Genomic DNA, 25,283 nt, shown 5'->3' with positions numbered 1-25,283 from the left:
CTGACTTGAGATCATGCAACATAATAGGAAGGAGCTCTATTAATGATAGAGAATGAAATAAAAGGAAGGAGGGAGAAGTGGGAAATGCTATTTCATAAAAAATAATAGAAAAGTACTTTAAATTAATCTACTGATAGGAGGAATACTGATACCCCGCAGGAAGCTGCAATGATGGTAAACACAATGCCAGCATCTCGAACAGGAACAGGCGCAGTTGACTCTGTCTGATTGTGTACCAGATGAAACCATTTTATGAGAAGTCACTTGATACATGCATGTTGAAAGTGAAGATGGAGTAGCCCCCTAATCAGGGTAGATTAATATGAATGTCTCCGGGACTCCTTTTGATATTGTCTGACTTGTCATTTTTAATAAGTTTTCCCCTTACCCTTTTATTTCTAGCCATGTTAGACCACAGTCTGAGGACCTAAGCTCATGTTTTAGTAAATAAAAATATCTAGGCCAAATTTCCCCAAATTAAAATATCTAGCCTTAATTAAACATTGGCTGGAATGTTGGCTGATTAAGATAATTTGCATAGTCTAGGAGTCCAAACACACATTCCTACCTTGGGGGCAGTCATATCTAAGCATATCACCCTTAAGAAAGTTACATCTCCAAACGTTCTTCTGACCCTCCAATCAAGAGGCGAGCTAACTTGGAAGTTTTTACAACTGTTTTTAAGAATATGTTGTATACTCAAAGTGGTGTGAGGTCACAGACTGGTAAACATGGACACAGGGTCATTCGCAGTAAGTTGTTCACCAAGAGCAATGTTCAGTATCCCTTGCCACGTAGAATTCATGGGAATAAAGAAGCCTTTCCACTTCATTCTGGAGTTGAATTGATGGATTCGGAATGAAGAAGGCTTATTTAAAGTGATATTAATAAGTACTCTCTCTTCACATGTTGACTCAAGGAACGGCTCCCCATTTTATTATTTGGCACCCTAAAAATTCACCCAGATTTTTAAAATATCTTAAGTCTTCCATACCTAAATTTAGATTATATTTATATTAGTCTTCAGTACCATTCTTTCCTTCCTTAGATATGCGAGTACTATTTTTATGTGCAAGTAATCTTAAAAAAATGGCTGTCTAAATATTTAACCAGAGTTATTTTAAAAGAATTTCATTATTTATCTTCTTTATGATTTATATTATTATGTTTCGTGTCTGTAGTTCTGGTTTATCATAAGCAGCCCATCCGCTTCAACAACCAAATTGGAACATTCATGTAAGATGAGTTCAGATCCCATAAACATGACAAGAGATGGATTACATTTAGTCTTTCTCCATGTTTAACCAACTTAATTTGTTTCCTATGCAGAAGAGGGTCCACATTTACTTAATATATGTTAGCACTTAGAGACATAGCTAGAAACCAGGCGAAGGTCTTAACCTATTCGTAAATAAATGAGAAGATTCCTGTCGGACCGAAAGAAAGAGAGAGAATTTATGTCAAACAATCAGGAATTTAATACATAGTGGTCTTTTAGGATGTCCAGTTTGTGTACATACTCTTAAGGCATGATTACGAATAACTTCACTTCCTATAAACAATGTGACTGGGGAAATTACTCACAGATACAACAAAAAGGGGAAGAAAGGTAAGACACTTTAACTAAAGCCAATAAGTGGATTACTTTCCCTGAAAAGGTTAAAAATGGCAGATTTATTTTTCACTGCCATAATATTTGTCTTCGTTGGGCCAGCTATCTGAGGTATTCTCCAGAAGATGCTGGGCTCATGAGACATCACTCCAAGACCCCAGGTTCAAAGATCCAACAGAGCCTTGGTGTGGGGGTTTCTCCTCTTGGTATGTGCAGACTGGCCAAGCCTTAACTGAAAGCACTGTCTGGTGGCTGAATGGAAATATGGGTGGTGCTGGAGGGAGAGCGCTGATCATCCTGGCTTTCCCTTCACCCTGGTAGAGGTCAAAAAGAGGACGTTTTAGTGCAAGCACAAACGCCATTCATTTTTCACTCTTCAGGTAAAAGGACTTATGTCATGTTATTAGTGAAAATGTGATTAACTGTTAAAGCAACATAGGTTGTAATGATCTATAAAGCTATTTCTCCCCAAGTTATGGATTCATTGTGCGGGAGTACTAAATATATGTTGTACTAGCATCATGCAAGTCATGAATACTAAAAATAAAAATAAACATATTTCTTTGATGATGATTTGTGACTAAACAATTTGAGGCTAATACATTCACATTACAGGATACAAATACAGTTGTGACATAACAGAGTGGGGCCTTTAAGATGGACTGCCATTTTTTCAGGAAATATGGGCAGTGCCTCAACTCCATCACAGTGTTTGCCACATAATGATTTGAGAGCCCATGACAGATTTCTCAACTTACAGTGTTTTGGTTACTAAATTCCATACTTAGCAAGAAAATGGTTTCATTAAGCCTCATCGAGGACCTAGAAACCCCCATCTAATACCTGGGATATGAGATGTTGTTGGGAATTAACATGCAGAGTTGGTCAAAGAGATTGGGTGGCTTCTCTCAGGGAAGATACTGAGTTTGTAATGAAGCACGTGATCAGAGTCTAAAGGGCAGAGTTCACACAATGCAGAGTCACAGGCCACACGATGGTCATCTGTGGCTCTTCTTTGAGCTGTCCAAAATACTTTGGAGAGATCACAAATGTCCTGCTTCTACAAAGCTGTTCCTCCTCCTGGACAGTCACCTGTAATCACTCTGAAATTGTGTAGCAAAGTTAAAGGCTACACAGAACCTGAATCCTGTCTTGTTAAGTATTTGTATGTTTGTCTTGTGTGTGTGTGTGTGTGTGTGTGTGTGTGTGTGTGTGTGTGCCAGAAGTGACAGTTTTCCCCTTATTTTTTGATACAGTCTCTCACTAACCCTGGAGTTCACTAAATAGGCAAAGCTGGTTGGCCAATGAAGTCCAGTCGTCTGTCTATTGCTGTTCCACTGAGGTAACAGGCGTAGGGTGGCACACTGGGCTTTCATGTGGATGTTGTGTGGCAAGCACTTTCCCTTCAAAGCTGTCTCTCCAAGGCTTGACTTTCTTTTTATGTTTCTGTGTCTTTGTGTCCTTTGCACTTTTCAAGGTTATGACATGTGTGGGCCTTTGTTGTGTTCACTCCTCCTTATCCCCTTCTCTCTCTCATTGCCTGTGATTCTTGGCCCCCTTTCCCCTTCCCATCTCACCCTGTTCCTTTCTTTCCAAACCAGAATAGAATGTAAGCTAGCATTAAGTGTATCAACAGTGTTCTCTTGACATCACCCATGACTTAGAAGGAAAAGGTTTTTTGGTATCAAGAGGGAGCAGCAGCCTCTATGAAAGTGAATGAGACTCTCTTACAGTTCCTATACTGGTTTTCTAAATGTTCTCGACCCCAGTTTAAGTGGGCATCTCCTTTTGGTAGCAATCTTTTTCTATTCCTGTACTACTATGATAATTGTGTGAATACTTGTGTCAGATCTGTGACAATAAGTTAGTAAGGGGAAAGAGGAAGAAGAGGAAGCTAGTCAAGGTGCAGATATGACTACATGAGCACTGTGAATACTGGACACAGAGGAAATCACCACTGCATGTCTTATTTATGGAGCTGATCAGCCAAGGGACCCTGCCACTGTCATGGGGGCAATGTTGTTCTTGAGGATCTACAGTCTTAAATAACATCTTCCCACTTTAGGCTCACATATGCTTTGCTTTGACAGAAAGCAGATATATCTGTTCTCGGGCTCTATTCCATTTTCTTGGTGAAAAGTAATTTGTGGTGGGCCAGCTATATGGGAATCCTGCTTACTGTAAGCAACTACCTACTGAAGCCCCTACCCCTTACCGTCTTACTCAGGGAACTGCTTCAATATATTCTTGTTCCACACCCTTGTCTGTATTTTTCCAGTCTCCATCTTTTTTTCTTTTCTTTTCTTTTTTTTTTTTTTTAATTCAGGGTACTGTTTCAAAAGCTAGATTGTGGCTGAGCAGCTGGCAGAGTTTAGCAGCCACCTGCACAAGTAGTTCTACTTCCAATGGAAGAAACTTTAGCGCACATAAGGGGGAAACTGTGTGAGGTGTTGGCTTTTGCAGTTGTGTTTGTATTTGTGTACATTTCCTTGCGCATTGATGGATGTTCTGCTAAGTGAAACTTAACTCTTTTGTAAAGAATGGGAAGCAGCATGGTAAAGAAGTCATTTGTTTCAACGCGCTCGGGTAAATTGAAGCACCGTAAATGGAGAGATTGATCATAGCCAGGAAGAGACTCTTAAAACCTATCACTTCCATGAGGGGTGAGAAAGCACTTCTTGTTCTGGAAACTTCCAGTGTGATTTAATTTCCAGGTCACACTCCCAATTAAACCTGAAAACATCATGCCTGCTGAACTCTGCTGAATGCTGTAGTACAGTCAGACTTTTGGGATCCAACAGTAAATAAATTTATTTCCTATTGCTCAAGACCAACTTCAGATCTCTTAGTTTGACTAAGCTCTTCACACACTACACATGGAGTAGTGACCTTTACTGCTCTGACAGTGACAAAAACACCTCAACATCTGTAAGTGAAGGTAGACGGTGCTGCAATTAACACCACAGTCTAAACAGCACACCAGACCGGTCCTTACAGAGCTAACAGTGACTTCTCCACCCTCATTTCATCCTTATTTACTATTTTTATTTCTAGATTTAGGAGCTGGACTCGGAGCCAAACTGCATGGCTCAAGCAAAACTCACATAGCTTCTACATCAGTCATCTTGTGAGGAGAGATGTTCAACAGTTAATACTGTTTTATTTAGACATAAAGGTTACAGGCAGCCACAGAATACAGCTATGCACTTATTCTATCCAAGAAGATGAATGATCAAAATAAACACAAGCTTTCTTTTAAAAACCTATTCCATGAGCAAAGCAAGCATAGAAGAAACTTGGTATGATGTATAAGCATCGTAGGTTCACAGGCCAAATGCGTGAGTGAGGAAGCCTGGGAGCTTATGCTGATGCTGAGTTGAAAGCCACATCTTATTAACTTCCTTCCTCTCATTTTTCTCTTCTATTTGCTTATCCCTCTCATCCTTCTTTCTCTAGAATCTGAGTTCATATTTGATTCATTCACTGCTCATCTAAGAAGTTATTAGAGAAAAACCGCAGCTAACTTGGGCTCCTTCCCTACTCTCAGAAGGACTCTGAGAGAGTAGCTCAGGTGAACATGTCTGGTGCCTTCGTAGTGAAGGTATAATACAATAGGCACAGATGGTGGCTGAGCGGAATTTAGATCTCAAGAGAGCACAGGCTCCTCTAAGGAAGCAGCAACCACCACTTGTAGGATGCGGCAGCTTACAATGAAGGGGCATGAGGCAGTGGCAGAAAAGCCTGTCTAGACATCACCTCCTAAACAGGAAAGGGCTCCGAGCTGATAGCTGAATGGCTGTAGTAAGGCAGGGCACCCAGTCAGAAAAGACGAAGTCAAGTTCATTAAAGGTAAATTGAATTCTAAGGCTTAGAAGTTCGTAAAATGCAGTTAGGAGCTAGAGAAGCTGTAAGATAGTACATTTCAATCATCCTCAAGTATGGCAAATTGTAGAATCATATTCCTGGTACAACAGATACAGGTTGGGAATGGTCTTGGCTCCTGTTGGGAGGAGGAAGAGGTCAATGAGTTTTAGAAATAGTAGCATCTCTGTGAGTCACTGCCTTCTGACATAAATATTGATTATTTGTTATCAAAATAAATACGAGATTCCTTTTAAAACCTATTCTAAGAGAAAAAATGATCATAGAAGAAGCTTAGTATTCACTTCCCAATTTCTCCTTAGTATTCACCCCATTGTGACCTTTTGTTGGCCAATGTTGCTTACAAAGGTCAGAGGTCATACTGGCTGAAGGCCAGAGTCTAGGCTCTTTGTTTTCCTTCCAGAGTCTTTACTAATGGTGCTTCCAGACATCCAGATCTCGCTCTTCTTTCTTCTGCCATGTCTTCATTTTCCAGGGTCCTCCTACTGGTACTATTTATTTTGCTAATAAAGAGTCTTAACTCGGTATCTTAGCTTCTAAACCTTTAATTCTGGCCTCTGGTGTCCTTGCCTGAGTACCTGGTTCCACTTCAAATGAGGTGAAATGTATTCGTTTTTCCTTCCCCCTGATTTCCACTGATAATAGATTCATCGTTTATGGACGTTGGAACTTAAAGGTTCGCCTCTGCTTCCTATATTCACTTTCCAACAATTGTCAAATTTAATTTCCTAATCCCAGGGACGTTTTCCACTTTTGCTTGATTCTCTAAAAACCACACACCTTACCTTTAATTAGTCCCAAGACTGCCAGGAAGAGTGTGTGAAATAGTTCTCCCTCTCTTCAAGACCACCCTCCAAAACATCAACCTGTGGGAGAGCCCTGCATCTCCCCACAACAGTCCTCTTGTTTCCCACTGTCCACAGACATAGCTTTTAACTCCTTGCCACCCACATTCAGTGCCTCTTGGACATGTTCTGGGGTAACCAGCTGTGGAGAAGAACGTGGATAGCTTGGATTAGACTCTCAATCCCCCCTTCCCTGTCATTTCTCACATGACACAGCAGTGTTTGTTACTCATTTGGTTTTTCGGGATTTGTGTGAGAAGCATTTTGCTGCAAAAATACGCATCTGAAGCCAACCCCCAGTCTGCCATGCAAACCCTTGAGTATTTAGCCCCAACCTTCCTCCTTCAGAGCCAGCTCTCCTTTTCCACTCCCTGAGAGTTCCGAGAGCACAGCGCTAGTTCACCGCAGAATGTCCTTGCTTGTACTTTCTGCCTCTTTGAAATCCGTGACCATGTTCAGGGTATCTGCTGTTTGTTTACAGAGAGAATCTCTGGTGTTCAAATCCGTCTTTCTCTTATAACTGTCCCAGAGAAAACCTAAAGAAAGCCATTAATAAACAAATCACTTCAACAACTTCCAGTGCATGAGTTGACACCATCTCCAAACTGCGTCTTCCGTGAATGGTCTTTCGTTTGTGTTTCAGTTTGGCCCAGCACCTGTGGTGAAGGAAATGCTCTTAGTTAAGTTGTACCCTGACTCCTTCTCCTGCCACAGTGATAGCTGAGATGACAAACACAGTTAATGTTCCCTATGGGGAAAAGTGAGTAAATAGCAATAGCTATATCTTAGGTGTTTAAGAGGATCGATATCTTTTGAAATTTTGTTTTAGTATTTTGAGACAGGATCTTGTGTACATCAGCTTGGTCTCAATTTTGCTATGGAGCTGAGGTTATCCTGAAACCCATGAGTCTCCTACTATGGAGTGGGTAAGGCTATCTTACCCGCTCTCATGAGTTCTTGGTTTATTCTCACAGAAGTAAGGTTGATAGAGTTCCTGCAGATGTAGACTCACAGCTGACTTTGCTGTTTCAAGCATCTTGGATCTCTCATATATTATGTTTCAAACCGTGATCCCTGGACCTCACACATGCAAACAGGGATACAGTTTCAAAGCACAGATTTCTAAACTTAACATGAGATGTGTCACCTTAGAACATTCGAGAATAAGCTCTGAGAATCTGCTTCTTAGGTCTGTGAAAACAACACTGGGAAGAGGAGTGTAGTAATGGTCTTTTGGAAGAAAAAAAAGTTCTAGATACAGTTGTTTAAAGGATGTAGACATTTAATACTCATGGCTACCCTTAGAAGCTGTGTTTTGTATTGCAACCTGCCAAATGCCTTTTAGCTAGGGATGCTTTATGATAATGAATTGTAAGCACCTCTGCCCTGTGAGTGTTTAAATGTGTGGGCATTGTTCTAGCATCTCTGGCCTGTGAGCATATAACTGTGTAGGCACTGTTTCAGCACTTCTGGCACCTGGACTCTCTTCCCACTGTCTTCATTTCATATATATATATATCCCCAAGCAAAAAATGACACATGTTTCTTACTATTTATTTGATTCTTAGGATCCCCAACCTAAGACCATCTTACACAGATGTGTAAGATCACATTGTCTTACCTAGAAATGAAATCGAGTCTCAAGTAGATCACTTCATGTACCTAGTTCACAGATGCAGGGATCTAGATCTGGGACCTCCAGCATTATCCTTCCCTGAGTTTTAATCCTGCCTTTTCTCAGTGCACCAACTGCTTCTCACATGATAGATGCAGACACAGCTAGGGTCACATTTCCACCTGGTCTCTCTGAGATAGGGTATCTGGGATGCTTTTTGAATCCTCACCTTATCCTGAAGAGGAGAGGAAAATGGATTAAATTTTGAGGAAGAATTGAAAAATAAATTAAAAAAATAGCTGCATGTATATGGTATTTGCACATATATATGCTCATGTTTATGCAGGTGTGATCCAGTGTGTGCATGCGTGTACACACACACACACACACACACACACACACACACACACACACACACACACACTTACACACAGAAGCCAGAATTACACATGAGATGTCTTCCTTTGCTCCATTTATTTATTTCTTCATTTGTTTGTTTATGGGCAGGTCCTCTCATTGAATCAGCAGCTTGCCATTTAGGTAGCCAGATAACCCCTAGGATCTGTCTACCCTTGTGAACTCTCCTCCCACCAGGCCTAGGGTAACAGGTGACTAGTGCCATGCTCCTGCCCATTGTCTACAGTGGTCCTGAGGCGCTAAACTGAGGTCCTAATACTGGTACAGTAAATATTCTGAGCCATCTCCCCAGCCCCATGCTAACACTTTTGTTGACTCTAATCAATCCACTCCCTTAATTAGTAGCTGGTGTGTGAGGCTAAGAAACCCATTCTGGCCAGTTCTCAGTAAATACTGACCAATAGGACTACAGCAGAGACAGAACCATTTTGTACCTGTGTTGCAGATAAGGGTCTTTAACAGTAGGTCCTGGCCACATGTGGCTTGTGGGACTGAGAAGCTCATTTTCATCTTAATTAATGTTTCTATTCAAATAGCCACATGCAGCTGGTAGCCTCCCTACTAAGCAGCATAGGTTCAGATAACTGTATGGGGATACAGTGAGTAGCTTGGGACTCTAGTCAGGAGCCATCTTACCTGTCTAAGTGTCTAAGTGACACTGCCCACCTCTCTCTCATTTTCACTCCCTTAGGTATCAAGTGGCCATAACAAAGTGGCTATTGCAACACCACAATGATCCCGTGTTAGATTTGGGGACTCCCTCAATAGTTTTGTGTCAAAATAGCACATTGTCTCCTCACAGTGAGCGAGTGCTCATAACTGTAGTCGCCTGCTATGGCTACAATTCCTGTTCTTAGTTTTACTCTCAGAATAATTTGAATCTACTTACTTCTTTTAAGACTTGAAATATACTTAAAAGCATTGGTAACACAACACCCGTTTTTGTATTTTTTAAAATAAATTCTTGGAATCTCTTTGATTAAAACTTTTGCTATAACAGTGTCAACTGGCTAGACCTCCCCTCCCCCCCCCCCCCCCAGCTCCCGGGGACTGGACCACAAACCAAAGAGTACACATGGAGTGACCCATGGCTCCTGCCTCTTATGTGGCAGAGGATGGCCTTGTTGGACATCAGTGGGAGGAGTGGCCCTTGGGCCTGAGGGGGTTCGATGCCCCAGTGTAGGGGAATGCAGGGTGGGAAGGTGGGAGTGAGTAGGTGGTTGGGGGAGCACCCTCATAGAGGCAGGGGGAGGGGGGATAGGATGGGGGTTTCAGTAGGGGAGACTGGAGAAAGGGGATAACATTTGAAATGTAAATAAAGAAAATATACAATAAAAGGGAAAAAATGGAAAAAAAAACTTTTGCTACATAGACACTGGCATGGACATGTGCTCACAAGCACATACACATGCCCATGTGTATGAAGTTATATTAATATTGACATTGAACTTGTAAAGCCTTTTCACTGAATGCTAACCAATTCTAATTAGAACAATTGGATGAATTGAAAGTTTATCTACCTTGACAAACCTCAGCATAGAAAGGCTTTGTAAACCACTACACAAATCCTTTTCCTAGTGGGAATATGCTTCGACCCAAGGCTGAAAGCACTATAGGTAGAAGAAGAGCGAAGTAACTAGCTGCCCTCTTCCTCTGGCTATGTTATTAGTTCTACGCCATGGCAAAACTAGAAAAATCAAAGAGAATTCCTTAAGCCAAATAACAAACTGGCTCCCAAGTTCCCTCTTTTCTTCAGTATTGTGAGTCAGAGTTGATCATGTGACCAGCAAGTCACCTCAGCAGAGACAACTCACAGGGCTAGTTCTGTGCAGGATGGCGAGAGACTAGAGACAGAGTCCTGGGGTAGGAGGTGGGACCAGAAGCCACCACACTACCCATCACAATTGTGTGGCTCCTTGGTCAGCTAGTGGTAAAAGAGAGCCCGATCGGGCTCAGTGGAGAGAAATCTAGAGTGCCCTGCTTTCAAATGCGTCCCTTAATGGCTTGAGCTGGAAGAGATTGCTGAGAAAAAGGGAAAGCAGCGCATTTCTGTGGAGCATTGTTTGTCATGGCTGCAGTCAGTGTCTTTATCTGTCCATGAAGGTGTGGAGCATCAACCTCCTCGCCAGTTTATTGTAAAGCAATTCTGTTCTTTCAAGCACTTTTGGTGGCCCAATATGGAGACACCCTCATTGTTACAACCGTGTTTAATTGTTGACTCTGTTAGTTTTATGATTCAAGCAGGCCCCACCTATTGTTTCAGAGGTCAAGGAGTTGTTTGACGGCATTTCATCTGTACTGTGTCTGGTCAGCCACAGTCTTTGTAAGCAAACACTGCAGCCCTGGGATCACACACACCACAGCGATTTCAGAGGACTTGAGTTCAACCGTTCCTTGTTGACTGGCTTTGCCATTCCTAAAATCTCTCTTACACATTCACATAGAGAATGGAAGGGTAGGGTTTCCTTGCTTTCTGCACAGTAGCTTTGGCATTCGAGTCTAAAGGGTTATTTCAGAGTAAAGGCCTTCTGTGGTCTGGAGGAGATGTTTAAATGTAGGCTGTGAGGAAAGGCATGGATGACACAAGAGAGGTAGAAGTAACAACAGTAACAAAGCAACAATGTACAGATAACTTTCAAAACTTTCTGAAAAGGTGGACTCTTTTAATACTATTGTATTTTTCCAAGTAGATGCCAGAGGGTTTTTTTTTATTATCCTTATTGATTTTCTTAATGTCTGAATGTATTTATGTTTATAAATAATAAGCACTAAATTAGTAATGTAGGCATAGTATATCCCAAACTGAAATTCTCATGCCATTTAGAAAACTGTAATTTAATGAATAAATCTGACTAATGGGAATGTCTTCGACACAGTGGACAGCAAGAGGTGTCCAGTGTCTGAACATTAGCATCCCCATGAAAGGCGCAGTTATATGTATTTCAAAGAATAGTTATCATTTTCTTTGGGATACTAGCACACACATTTGGTCTACATAACCTATTTTATTTATCCATATGCCCTGGGTTGAATCAAAAATCTCGCATGGGGAAGGGAGTGTGAGTGAGTGGAGGTAGTTTGAGAATCTGTTATGGGTGAGGAGGATGTCTGTAAAATAATAAAGACACTAGAGATAGAAAGAAATCACGGACTCGGGATTAGAATATACAAGTCCTACAGCTCAGACTTGAAATGTTTCGTCTAGCCATTAAAGATGATGCAAAAGAAAAGACCGTCTGCCTGTTCTTAATGCCTGAGTATTAAAATGGTGTTTCCTACCTGTTTTGCCCTGTGAAGAGTTGGGCTTCACTTTGTAAGGAATGGGCGTCAGTGGTTGTTTGCCCGGGTGCTGGCGTAATTCCTAGGAGGCAACATATTCTTGTGTTCAATGTTAAGTACCAGGTGTCAGCTTGGAAAGGAAAGGAGACAGAACTGACCTTGTCTTGCGCTGTTCAGCTGCTTTCTCCCAATCTAGCTTCTGTTGGATACTCCATAATCTCCAGCTGTCTTTCCCAAGAAGGTGCAAGAAAACATTATTTAGCAATATAGCCCTTACATTGGCTTAGTAAGGATAAAGTACATCTTTTAAAACTAGTTTATAATTGAATGATTGCTGATATCCCTAATGGTTTAGGGCTAAAATTATTTCTGTCTTGATGTTCGTTTTTTTAAAAGATGTTTTCACTCCTGCTTTCCTTCCATTGTGTCCTTTAAAAACATTATCTTTCCACGTAGTCATTGCAGTAACCCAAATCATCTGGAAGGTAGCTTCTGTAGTTTGATGTCACGCATTCACTGAAGTCTGTGGAGTATTATATCTGCATGCAAGGAAAATGTGCCCGGGCAGGGCTGCCAACCTGAACAAAACTTACTCCTATGCTAATTTTGTATCTAACATGAGCCCGCAACAAAGATTCATAAGACTATTTTCCTGGTCTTGAAAAATCTTAGGGTTTACTTGTAATTAGATAGGTAGACAGACAGACAAGACAGATAAGGAGACAGACAGACAGATAGGCAGATGGGAAGATAAATAGAGATATTTTAAAGAAAACATTGATAAACTTACGTCCAAAAGGTCATGGAAACAGAAAAAAAAATGCCCATTCATCGTGAGTTTGGAAATTTATTACCTATTTCTAGGGACAAACAACTGTGAACCATGAGTCAGTTAGGTATGTAACTGTTAGAAACGATTTAAAGGGCCACGTGGTAAGCCAGGTTGTACCTGTTGAAACAAGGACTCAGAGCATAACCACTAAGGTGAACTGAAGCTTTTATATTCCAGTCAGTCCTCAGAGAATGCCAAACAGGGAGTGGGCAAACCAGAGCTTGATAAGATGCTAGAGACCACATGGAGTGTCATGCAGAATTCTTTGGCCCTTTGCCTGTCAGTGTGTCGTTTAGGGGCATAAGGCAAGGAAGGTGTGTGTGTGTGTGTGTGTGAGTGTGTTATCTGCATGTGTGTCTGTATGTGTCTCTCTGTGTATGGTTTCCTTGCAATTTGGAGCTGAGACTGAATCCGGGGCCTTGTACACCTGAGACAGGTACTGTCCTACGGAAGTAAACCCCTAGCCCACAGAGTTTGCCTTTTATTCAAGCTACGTCAACCCAGTGGCATTTGGAGAAATGGCTTAAATGAAGTGGGTTTGTATGCAAGAAGCTGGGTGTGCTGACTGATGTGGAAGAAGATAAGCAAGGGTGAGAAGTGCCTGGCATGAAAGCTGCTTAGAAAATGTCATCAACAGGCCTTGGGAACTAGCTGAATTCGGGGCTGGAGAGAAACGCCGAGGCTAATCAAGTAGCAGCCAGAGAAAGAAGGTACACACATTTTCAGAGTTGGCCAAGTTGAACTTAGATACCTCTGGGACAACTGGATGAACCAGTTTGAGGTTCAGAAGGAAGCCTGTGGTTAGAGGCATTGTCAGTGAGTTATCAGCATAGGGAAGGAAAGAAGATTATAGTCTGGGAGTGGTTGAATAGAACCCAGCAGGCATGTTAAAGGAAGAATAGACTGGGGACTAATCCTTGGGAGAAACTCAGTCTGTCCCCAGCAATTGGAGAAGATGACTTCGGGTGAAGGTTTTGAAAATGAATCCAGAAAAGTAGAAGGTAAACCAGGGGAGGGTGGGCCATAACTGCCAGTGAGGGGCACTCTTAGGAAGCAGCACCAAATATCATTTTACATATAGCTTAGCATTGACATTATGTTCATTTTTGAATGCACTTTCTGAAAATGGATATAGGAGTGCATAAATGCATCCAAACATTTTATAAAATATAAACACCTTAGTGTAAACATACAACCCCATTTTTAAATGTAATTAGAGTATCACAATCCTCTAACTGATTATTAAATAGTATATAGATCATAAATGTCTCCATCTACAATGTTACTTGGTATTTAATGAGTGTAGTTATGATGAACATCAAGACCTTAGGATTTTTCATTTTCTGTGATCATCCCAGTGGCTTGGCAAGGGGAGCTCCTGGGAGCTGAGGGGTTTGCTCCAGAGCATTGCCTTCTCAGCCTTAGGACCTGTCAGACCTTGATATCATGTTAAAAGCCCAGACATGACTGTTACACACCCATTTAGGCTATAGCCACAAATGTCTCTGCATGAATTCCTCAGCCTTTTTAGCTCCCCCTTAGCCATTGTTGTTCAATATCACGAATTTCATATGGTGCAATAATGACATTATGAACCACCACTTCAGTGTAATCCATTGCTCCACATTTCAGGCCTTTAGAAAAATCACTTGCAGATACAAATTATTTCCTGGGAGATTGAGTTTATTTATAGGCTAATCACTATATGCTTAGGTCTTTAATTGAATCTACAAGGGTTCCCCCAGGAAGACATAAGGTAAAAACCTGCATACAATGGAGAGAAAGAAAATAAACTGACAGTCATCAGGATCTGTATATCATCTAGAAACTATTCCAAATAAAAGACAACAACCTATAGACATTTAAATCCATGGCATCAGAGGTGGTCAGGCTGTATCTCTTAGTACAAGGAATTTGCTGTCCAGGTAGCTAAGCATGAGTTATACTTCTACACCAGGGTACACCAAGGACAAAGTTTTCATTGTAATCTTTGCATATATACCCTTAGAAAGACATCTGTCTCATTATTCAATACTTCCTTTGTTAGTTTACAAGATTCATATGCAGTTCGTGTTATTTCCTCTGTCTTATGTCCAACTTTTGATGGCTGCTGTTGAATGTTGGTTTAATTTCTGATTTCCCATTGCGGAATGACCTAGTCTTTTCCTATTTGTGTTTCCCAGGAACTTTCTATTTTGTTAGAACTAATTCTCTTTCTTCTCCTGAGAGAACTAAGGTCCAAGTCCTTGCTTATCAGTGCTTCACCTACATGTTAATTATTTGAACAACTTTCCAGGTCAGTCTCCCTGTCTCTCCTAATGGCCATGGCCATTTAACAATAGCTGAGCGGTTCTTGTTCCCATTTTTATCATCTGACTTAGAATAATATGGTATAAGCTTTTGATAAAAGATCATTAAATGATGTATTGCAACAGTCATTTATTTTATTTGAAATTACTTTCATTTAATGTTGGATGAATTTCTAAATAATTTTTAAAGACAAATTTACTCTACTGTAAAAGGACAATGGTAATATAATGTTGAAGAGTTTTTAAAGATTATTTTAATTGGTACAAACACATTATATATATATAAGTGTGTGTATGTATGTGTGTGTGTGTGTGTGTATCTTGTAACAATATTGTGATATGTGTATATGTTGTATAATGTTTGAATCGGGTTCAGCACATATGAGTTTTGAAGCATTACATTTATCATATATTCTTGATGAAAACATTCAAGTTACTTACTTTAAGTTTTTGCTGTCTATACTCTATGCCCTGTAAAGTAGCTCCATAGCGCATCTTGTTCCCCTAACTATATCTTAGTACTAACTGATCTACCAGTCCCCTTCTTACCATCCCCACCCCCACCATAGCCTCTGATACCTACCATTCTATGTTCAACTTCTATGGGACAAAATATGTTAAAGAGCTTTATAACTGCCATAAAACAGTATTGCCAACTGTCATTTCATCCCACGTGTATTGTATATAGACTATATACCAACTTCCAGATGAGGCAGTAAAAGAGGTAGAAGGAAGAAAAGGACCCCCTTCCAAGATGAAAGTCTAATATGTTATACGGGAAATGAAAATCTGATGAACAATATTGGTTTATTGTTGGTTAATAATGGGTTTCCTCTTGATAGCCAACAACTTTGCTATTGTATAGGTAGCAAACATGGCTAACAGAAAAAGAAAATAGCCTTTTACTCAGACCATCTTTTTCCCTCTCTCAAATCTTTACTATTATTTCTGCTCTGCAAAAAACCATATTTTATGGTAGAAAATTGGCATGTGTATGCTTAGAGAAGAGACTATTTTTAAGAGGCATTGCATTCATACAAGGAATATGAAAGCACATAGTGACAGAAAAGCAGAAATAATTTTTGAAAGTACATTTGAAAACTGGCTGCTAATCTAATAGCATTGGAAGGAGAATATCTGTTTTGGAGTTTTATCATATATGTCCAAACTCTGTTGTAGTGTGTGTTATAAAGTGGTGTGTTGTATATTGTGAAAAGTGTTTATATTGTGTGTTTTGAGTATATGGTGTGTGAAGAGAGTATGTGATTATGTCTTGTGTGTGGCATGTTTGTGTTGTCTGTGTGTGTTGTGTATACATGTGTGGATGGTTGTATGTGTGCTGTGTGTTCTTGTTTGTGTGTTATATGTGGTACATATATGTGTTGTGTGTTGTTCATGGGAGTGTTGCCTGTGGTGCTGGATCAAATTCGGGGTCTTGCACATGTTGACAAATGGACTACCCCAAACTACATCCCGAACCCCTATAATTCATCAGCTGGACTCCCTTCAAAAAATTTAGAATTTAATTCAAAATGGGGAATCCAAGAGTTTCCAATGTTTGCCATCTCGTGGTGGAAGAGAAAATAGTAAGCAGAAGTGCGAAAACACCTAATATTTCTTCAAGAAAAAGAAGTTAATTAATTTTGGTGTTTAATCCTCTTTTGAGTCCCATGATGTAAATAATCCAAGGCGGAAGGGTGCTCAGATATTCTTTGTGTTTGACCTCTCACTTTCCCTACTGCTGTGTAAACTACTATGGATGTCTCTGCAAAGCTTTGTACATGTGGCTCAGAATGGGACCTGTTGGCTCATAATGCCAAGCAGAGAAGTAACCATAGTTCTACCTACTTTCTGCTGGATGGAATTTCATAAATATGTATGTTCCCATGTAACTTTGTTATTTTATATAATATAGTATATCTGTGTTAGTACACATTTTGTTGCACAGGTGTGTATTTGAATTGTATCTTCCTCTGACTTGCTACAATTAAGTATGCTCTACTTTGAGAGTGAGTTCTGAGAAAAGGCGATGCTTTCGACTGTTAATAGGCAATTCCAATGACTCAACTAGATGTAAATCAACAGACGTAAAGACACAGCGCTCAGCTCCGAGGGGCTTGTAATACCAGGATGCATTTGGAAAAATGTCTGTGACAGTCTGGGGACTCCGTTACCAGTCTGGACATCACAAATGGCTAAATACAATGACTTCCTCTCACCAGATGCAACCTTGCTCTTTTGTGTTTGTCTGGCTAACATTTGTTTCTTTCCTATGAAACGAAAGGAAACAAAACAAGAGCCCTGCCTTCATCTAGAACGGAATAGAACAAAGTACCCTGTTGCTACTTCATATTTGTTAAGGCAAACTTCTGATAAGATGTCGGCAGAAGTTAGGGCAACTCATGGAAACTAGACTGCTTGCTCTCGTTAGTCCACACACATTATTGTACACTTTAGAATCCCATATTGAAGCTATCTGCAGTTTTTAAAAGTATACAATGTACTGAATTCTGAATACCTTTGGCTTCTTTTTGTTGACACTGAGTAACTGAAAATCTTAATATTTTTACTTCTGTTGACACTCTGAGATCAGGACAAATGTTTAGCAATCTAACAGGTAGTGTGCATTTGAGTTCTATAATATTTTCAAAGAACATAGCAGGAAACTTCAGAGGAAAAACCACCATCATTTCTCTTTATGAATCATTTTGTTGCATAATAGTTAATTATAAATTAAGGTGGTGTTTTTAATTCATTTTGATGGCTACAAACATGCCTTTCTCCAAGTGTTGTATCTGACTGAGGAAAAGGGTGGCCACAAACCAGGACAAGCTAGAATGTGTTATGTTAATCAGGATGTATAATGTTTTCCCTACATTTCATAATAAAACAGAAGACTGACTAATTTAAAAATAGTTTTTTATTTTATGTGAATGTATTTTGTGTGTCTGTGAATGCACACATGCGTGTGTGTATGTGTGTGTGTGTGTGTGTGTGTGTGTGTGTGTGTGTGTGTGTGTGTGTGTGTGTGTGTGTGTGTGTATGCAATGCTCTTGGAGGCCAGAAGATTGCATCAGACTCCCTGGAATGAGATTTACCAGTGGGCATTGCGTCATTATGTGGGTACGAGGGACAGAACCCCAGTTCTCTTCAAAAATAGAAAGTACTCTTAATTACTAAGCCATCTCTTCAGATCCTGACAAATTCTTAAGTGCTGTTTTCCTCAGTGAAAGCATACAGTTCTCTTATATTTATTCTATGCTTAGAGAGTAAATAAAGGAAAAAAATTACCCATAAAATTTTAATACACAAAATCTACTCTACGCAATATATTTTTCTTTATTTTTGTCTATATGATTTTCTATTCATACTATGTTTAAATTTTATCTATAGTCATCTATTATATTTACAAATATTTGCCTATAGAATTTATTATGTTTTGCCTATAATAAATTTTCTTCACATATTTTATATATAGGAACATCATGGATCATTTCATTTATAATAGTGTATTCTAAATCATGAGTGGTTTAATTTTATTTTATGTTAGTTATGCTATATGCTAGTAATATAACTTTAAATATGAATTCGTATTTTGTATATAACTTGCCAATTTTCTGGTTCTAATCAGACAAGTCTCTTCAATGAAAACCAGGATACTGAATAGCTTTTAAAATACTCCCTCCATAAAGTTCATGTACCAGAAATTAATAAAGTAGACTACTGAGATCTATAAAATAGCTTTAATAAAGAGAAATGATTAGATGTCAAATCAGCATAAACTTTGAAGTTGGTATAACAAATAAATGTATAACTTTTTTGCTTGGTCATAACCAATCCCAATGTAGTTTTATGTTAACAACAAGTCTGCTACAACAGCATTTAAATCTAGAACCTGACATTTTCCAACTTCACATATAAAAGTATTTAACTTGATATCTCTAAATGAAAATAAGAGAACTATAATGAAAACCAAACAAAAATAAAATAATAGTATAATTCAAATAAGGACCAAGTAGATTAATTTGGGGAACATGGAAAGAATTCTCCTGCATTTCTCATGGGCTTTGCACACTGTTTTCAAGTTGAAGTCTCAGTGAGCACAAGCTAGTCAGTAGGCAGTCAGCAACCTAGCAAGTTAGTAAAGCAACTCAAAAGTACAATGTGATTTGTTTATCAAGTACAGTTTTGAGGGGCTGGAGACATGACTCAGTGCTGGATTTTCTTCCAGAGGACCCAGGTTCGATTCCCAGCACCCACGTGACATCTCAAACTATATGTAACTCCAGTTCTAGGGGATCTGACGCCCTCTTCTGTCTTCAATGGGCACCCAGATACAGATGTGGTACAGAGACATACCCTCAAGTTAACATTTATATGCATAAAATTAAAAAGAGATACAACTTTGAAGCTGTATGTATGTATGTATGTATGTATGTGTGTGTACATCTCAAACATGAATTCTACATTCCTACATTAGAGTTGAAGAGTCTACTTATAGTAGACATTGAAGTTAACTTTTAATCACCTAAGAACAAGTTGGCACATTTGGGGAAACCTTGGGAAAAGGCAATCCTAAGGGATTTGTGGAGGTAATTTAAATGTTTGTCAGTCATCTGGATTCCCCCACAGTAAGGAGTTGTTTATGATTTAGAACTATGTAGTAGATAAGTACTCACACAGCATCTTTTTCACTCTCACATGGGGGCACAAGCTTCCTGGCCAGTCAGAGACTTTGTACGATCTGCTTTGTTGCTGTGACAAAATGCCCTGATGGAAGTGACTGAAGGATGGAAAGGTGTGTCCTGCCGTACAGTCCATCACAGTGAGGAAACATAGCAACAGAAGCATGAAGCATCTGGGGATATAGCATCTGAGGTCAGGAATCAGAGAGCGATAAAATGCTGTGTTCAGACTATGTCATCCAGTCTGAGATCGTAGCTCATGGGGTGATACCATTCACATGTAGGTTCACTCTTCCTGCTCCATTTCACAAGAGTAGATATACCCTCACAGATACAGTGAAAAACACATTTTAATGGTGATTCTAAGTCCCATCATCATGACAATGAAAACCAACCATCACAACTCCATTCTTTGTCAACTTAATATCCAAACACATCACTTTTAAAACAGAACTCTCTATCCATTGCCTCTATCGGCTTATGACCACTTTGTAATATAAAAAGCATTCAGTTCGACTTCAAAATTCCTTATGGTCTTTAACAATCTCACAGCTGTAAGTCCAATGTCCTATCTCATATGAAACTCAAGGAAATCTCTTAATATGAGTTCCTATAAATAAAAGCAAATTACCTTCTTCACATTGACAGTGGCATAGAATAAGCACCTCTATTCCAGACAAACAAAGAAACGAAGAGAGTGTGGGCAGAGAGAGGATTGAGCAAAGCAAAGCAAGACTGAAAAGGCAGAAAACACAACAAATACAACTCCATATCTGGGGTTTGAGGGTTGTGATAGAATCCTTGAGACTCCAGATGGCTTGGGTAGACCCACCTCTCCAGTTAAGCCTCCTGAAGCACATATACTCTCATTTAAGCTAATTCCACTCCATTCTTGCAGCTGTCCTCAACAGACATCCCATGGCCATGGCATACATTTCCTGGCCTCTTTAGCTCTCAGTACAAGGCTCCATGACCATGACCATGACCCACTTAATCCTGCATCCTACAAAACCAGTACCATGTGAATACTGTTGCCAAGTTCTGATGTACGCTCTAGTGGAATCTGGGCCCTCTTTAACTTGTGTCCCTTCAAAGGAGACTTTAACATTTCAAATGGGTTTTCACAACCTTCTTTGTAAAGACACTTGCCCTCAAGGTTCCTTTCTCAGTCCAAAGCAGGAGGTATTTTTAAAGGTGTAAATCTCTATTCAAATCTCTATACATTTTCATCAGCATTCCCCTTACCAGAAACTTTCAACTTGTTTACAAACTTTTCCTCTCAAAGTTCATAATTATCTTAACTTTCAGCTTTATATTTTCCCTCCCTCACTATAGAACTGAATGGAAGCAATGAGAAGTAACCCCAACAAAATTGAGTGTGCTCCTGTTTTAAATCATCTTCTACTAGACAAATTAGTCCATTGCCTTTAAGTTCAGCCTCTCACAAGTTCTTAGAACACAGGCAGAAAACCATAAGGTTCTTTGTCAGAATACCACAGGAATGACCCCAGCCAAGTTCCTTGCTCCCCTCCGAAGCCTCATGAGCTAAGCCTCCACAGTCCCCTTGATAATCTTGTCTTCCAGGCTCCCACCAGAGTACTGTACAGTATCCAACTGACTTTCTAGCCCAAAGTTTCAACTTCTTCCACAGAGTTACCACAAGTTAGTTCCAAAGGCCCAAGGTCAGGTTTATCAAGCAATGGTCCCATGTCTTAGTACCAATCTTCTGTATAAGTTATCCTAATAAAAGCTGCTGTTGATAGAAAAGTTAATTGTACTAACATTTGGAGGAACAGGTTTACCCTAACAGGCAAGGAGTATCACCAGTGGCCACATTGCACCCATAGTTTGGAAGCAGACAGCAATGAAATGTTAGCTTTCAACTTTCTTCTTTTTATTCAGTCTGACAACCCATCCCTTGGGATGGTACACCCTACATTAGGTTGGAACTTTCTGTCTCACTTACTCTAATGTAATTACTCACTGGTACTCCCAGGTGTTTACTTCTATGGTGATTCCAAACCCCATCATGTTGATAGTTAAGCTTAACTGTCACACACAGTTCAGGACAGTCACAGACAGTACAGAAATATTTCTCTGTTCTACTCACTGCCCTCCTTAGAACTAAGAAATGGCTGGGCTTTTGGAGAGGCTAGAAGGATTTTTGTTTTTTGTTTTTTTGTTTTTTGTTTTTTCTACTCATAGTAGAACTGCAGAGCTAGATGCAGAGAGGGGAGAAGAGAACGGAACACGTGAGGGTTTGCTTTCCCATCACACGGTCCTCTCTCTCTATTGGAGACGGGCAAGCACAGAAAAGTCAAATCAACTGTGAATCTAGCGGTAAAAGTAAACATGAAAGATGTTAAGGAACACAATGCTGTTCTTATTATATTATGTAAACTGTTCCATTTCAGGAAAATATTTATGTGTTCTGCAAATTTAGGGACCAAACCTTTTGCACTATTGATCTCACTCCCTTAGGTGTAAACAGTAGGCTGTTAAAAGCAAGATGCTATTGAACTGACTACATCACATTCCATATCTAACCTAACCCTTTTAAAAAAGCATTTGCTTACTTTCATTTTTTTTTTTTTTGAGACAGGGGCTTATTTAACTCAGACTGGCTAAGCATGCACTATGCGTCCTAGAATGCTCTTGAACTTCTAATCTTCCTTCCTGCTTATATCCCCCAGACCTGGAATTACAGGCACATAATGTTCCAGGTCTATGTGGTGCTTGGGTTTGAACCCAGGGCTTCACAAATGTTAGTCAGATCCTCACACATCCTCAGCCAACCGCTGATGACATTTGTGTTTCCATTGATAACGCATTCATACATCACATGACCCACTGTCTTGTCACCCGTGAGAACTGGTTTGTAGATGGGCAACTAAGTGGGCAGGGAGTGGGAAATGGTTGCAATGTGTCAGTGTGCTCTGTAAATGTCCTTTGTGCATTTTCAGTGTTATTGAGAGACAGATGTCTAGGCGATGCAGATAATAGACCTTGGAATGTTCAGGCTTGTTGTTGAGGAGGTAAAGGTGAGGCTCTGAGAGAAGTCGATGCTGTTTCTTCTCCTCTGGCAGCGTCTTGTTAGGGTTAAAGTTTACCATGCAAACTTGTTGCTTTTGTCTAGTGATAAATATAAGCCATCCACACTTTTTGAATAAAATAAACTTTATGTTTTGATGAGGAATATGGAATTTGGCAGTTGGGGTTCTAAAGTATAACTTTTAAGAAAGAGGTGATCATACTGGAAAGCCATTAAGTTAGCTAAGTATCAGAAAGTGGAATTAAAAGGGACTCTGCAGTCGGGGAGATGGGGTCCTTCAATGCTGGTGAAATGACGATATACACACTGTGACCCAGTTGCTTGAGAACATTAAAAATCCCTTCACTTAAGCTGTTGAAAGCTGCTGCAAAAAAGACCAAGTGTTCTCCATCTCAGAGCACATTTCACTTAGCCATGTTTTGAAAGCTGTTATCTAAACATTAAAAAAAATCCAAATCCAGTATATTTTAGAATGATTTCTTCCTTGGATGTAGATTTCGAGTTATACTTTAATTTAGGAAAGAGAATTTAAAAGGAGAATGGAAAAATCCCATTTTATTTTCCTCCCTCCTTGTTGATCTTTCCTCAAAGCCCTTGCGGGATATAAAACAATAAAAAGCCACCAGGTTACAGTTTGGTTAACTTATCTTGTGAACATTAAACATTATGCCTCAAATTTCTTATGGTACATAAAGTGTTTCGCCTTGTAAGATCGTGTATACAGCACTTCAAAAGCTGGTGGGGCAGCTCACTGACCATGATGAACGTGTGACAGAGCTCTTTAGATCTCTTGTATTTAGCATGGCAACTCTAGGCTCTTAGGTGCTTTAAACATGATATCTAAAACTACATATTTTCCCCTACTGGTGAAAAAATGTAGACTAATTACAAACTTCTCATATTATATAGTTAGCCAGACAGTCTGGTACAATGGCAACATTTGATTGGACCAAATTTCTTTTCCTTACTGAATTTTAATCAGTTTCATAGCTTTACTTTATTGCTCTTAATGAGATTCCCTGCTCCACTCAGTAGAATGAATGGTTGCATAGGCAGGGCTGGAGTTTGGACCGCCCACGGAACAGAGTCTGTGTTCCATTCTCCTAACATTTCTGAGATCTGAATTCTTAGGTGCTTTCCAAATGTGCATCTGTCTCTCTGTACACCATCCCCAGTCTTTCACAACTTTAATCAGCTTCTGAAGATGATCCTCAAACAATCCCCACGGCAATACCTGCTTTATGAACCAAATACTTTGCTAGTTGACTGCTATATTAGCAAAACTTTTTTCAAGATACTCCTTCCAGAATGTGGCTAACCAAGAGATATGCTGGAAGATCACTGCCTTGCACCCCAGGGGTGGACCCCAAGTGGATCTTCATGCTAGAAGCTTTGAGGTGTTGTAATAATATAATGTAAATAATGCAATATAAAAAATCAAATCAGGAGGCAGAGAGAAAGGACAGACATGCTAAACATAGGAGGAAACTTCTACTGACCCAGTGACCTTCCCTGGGCTACAGGACACAATTATGGCTGAATTATTTATATATTATTAAAAGTAAAAGCTTATTGTGTTATGTGTATATTTTGACATAAATTCATAGATAGAAATTAATTTTTTGCCTTCTTTAATGATTATATGTTTTATAGAAATACAGATGTATAGTAAGGGTAAGTAATGCATGTTTTAGGGAAAGTTATGACAATCTTAGAACATGAAATTTCCACTTATAACTTTATGGGAAAGGAATGATCCTCCTCTTTGAGCACTGAATTTCTCTTTGTACATGTTCTTTTTGAAAGACTATAATTAAAATACACTTAATCAATGAGCGAGTAATTGAAAAACTGGTGTAATACCACAGAGCAAGCCAGGATACAAATTAGTTCTTGCTTTGATTTGGACCAAGCCTTGGCAGCGCCAGCATACTTATTGGCCGACATTTAATTAATAGAGCATAGACTTCCCTCATGTCTCATGAGTCCATTTTGGTTTTGAAAAAGCCTTTAGATGTATTGCTTTGTTGATTTAATGTATATGATATTAAGCTGAGGTTTGGGGTTCATCCTAAGGTTCCCTGAAGTCATTGGTTGACTTGGTGTGGCCAGAAATGACATCTTTCAATGATCAGGAAGACAACATATTTGGCACTTTAGCAAGCCAGCCTGTCAGGTTGCTATGTCTGATGTAGCATACACTTGGGGTAAGCAGTACAAAGTACAATGAGATAGATCTGAGCAGGGCACAATAAGGTCATGCCAATACATGGGAATTGGGAGGTAGAAGCAGAGAGATCAGGTATGTAAGGCAAGCCTTGAGTTCTTAGGGAGTTCAAGAACATTATAGACTGTAGGAGCCCCTGTTTCAAAACCAAAACCCAGATGAACAAAGACATAATATGACTTAGGGCAATACTTACTTAGTCTTGTTGTATTAAACCTATCCATGTTAAACAAGATAATAAGTACCTGAGCGCGTGCCCGCGAATTACTAAATCAAATTGTACATTCCTTCTGGACATAAAGAAAGACTTATTAAACAATTGATTTGTCACTCCTGCTATTTCCTGCCTTCTCTTTCTTCTGCTGTCTCTCTAGCTGTCTCTTCCATTACCTGGTATCACTGACTCTGCCCCCATTGCACACTGTTGTCAGTGGAGTTTCTAAGATGAGAATTTGGCAAGGATTATGTCTGATTTCCTTCTGGGATAAGCAAGTAAGTTGGTGAAATGAACAAGACCAACTTAGGTTA

General features: G+C 39.6%; 1 protein-coding gene across 11 annotated transcripts in view; it reads left to right on the top strand.

Moving 5' to 3' along the window:
* The window catches only part of Mecom (MDS1 and EVI1 complex locus), a 558,464-nt gene that overhangs the window by 448,134 nt on the left and 85,047 nt on the right, over window positions 1-25,283 (top strand). The window contains exon 1 of one of the 11 annotated variants that reach the window (XM_011249661.3): window positions 12,493-13,483. The exons of the other annotated variants lie outside the window; for them this stretch is intronic. The gene's annotated coding sequence lies outside the window, so the exon portion shown is untranslated. Of the gene's footprint in view, window positions 1-12,492; window positions 13,484-25,283 lie in introns of those variants that run through there. 11 annotated transcript variants of the gene reach the window in all.

Source organism: Mus musculus, chromosome 3 (assembly GCF_000001635.26).
Source record: "Mus musculus strain C57BL/6J chromosome 3, GRCm38.p6 C57BL/6J".
NCBI lineage: Eukaryota > Metazoa > Chordata > Mammalia > Rodentia > Muridae > Mus > Mus musculus.
The sequence above is the reverse complement of the archived record's forward strand: the minus strand, read 5'-3'. Positions and strand labels throughout refer to the sequence as shown.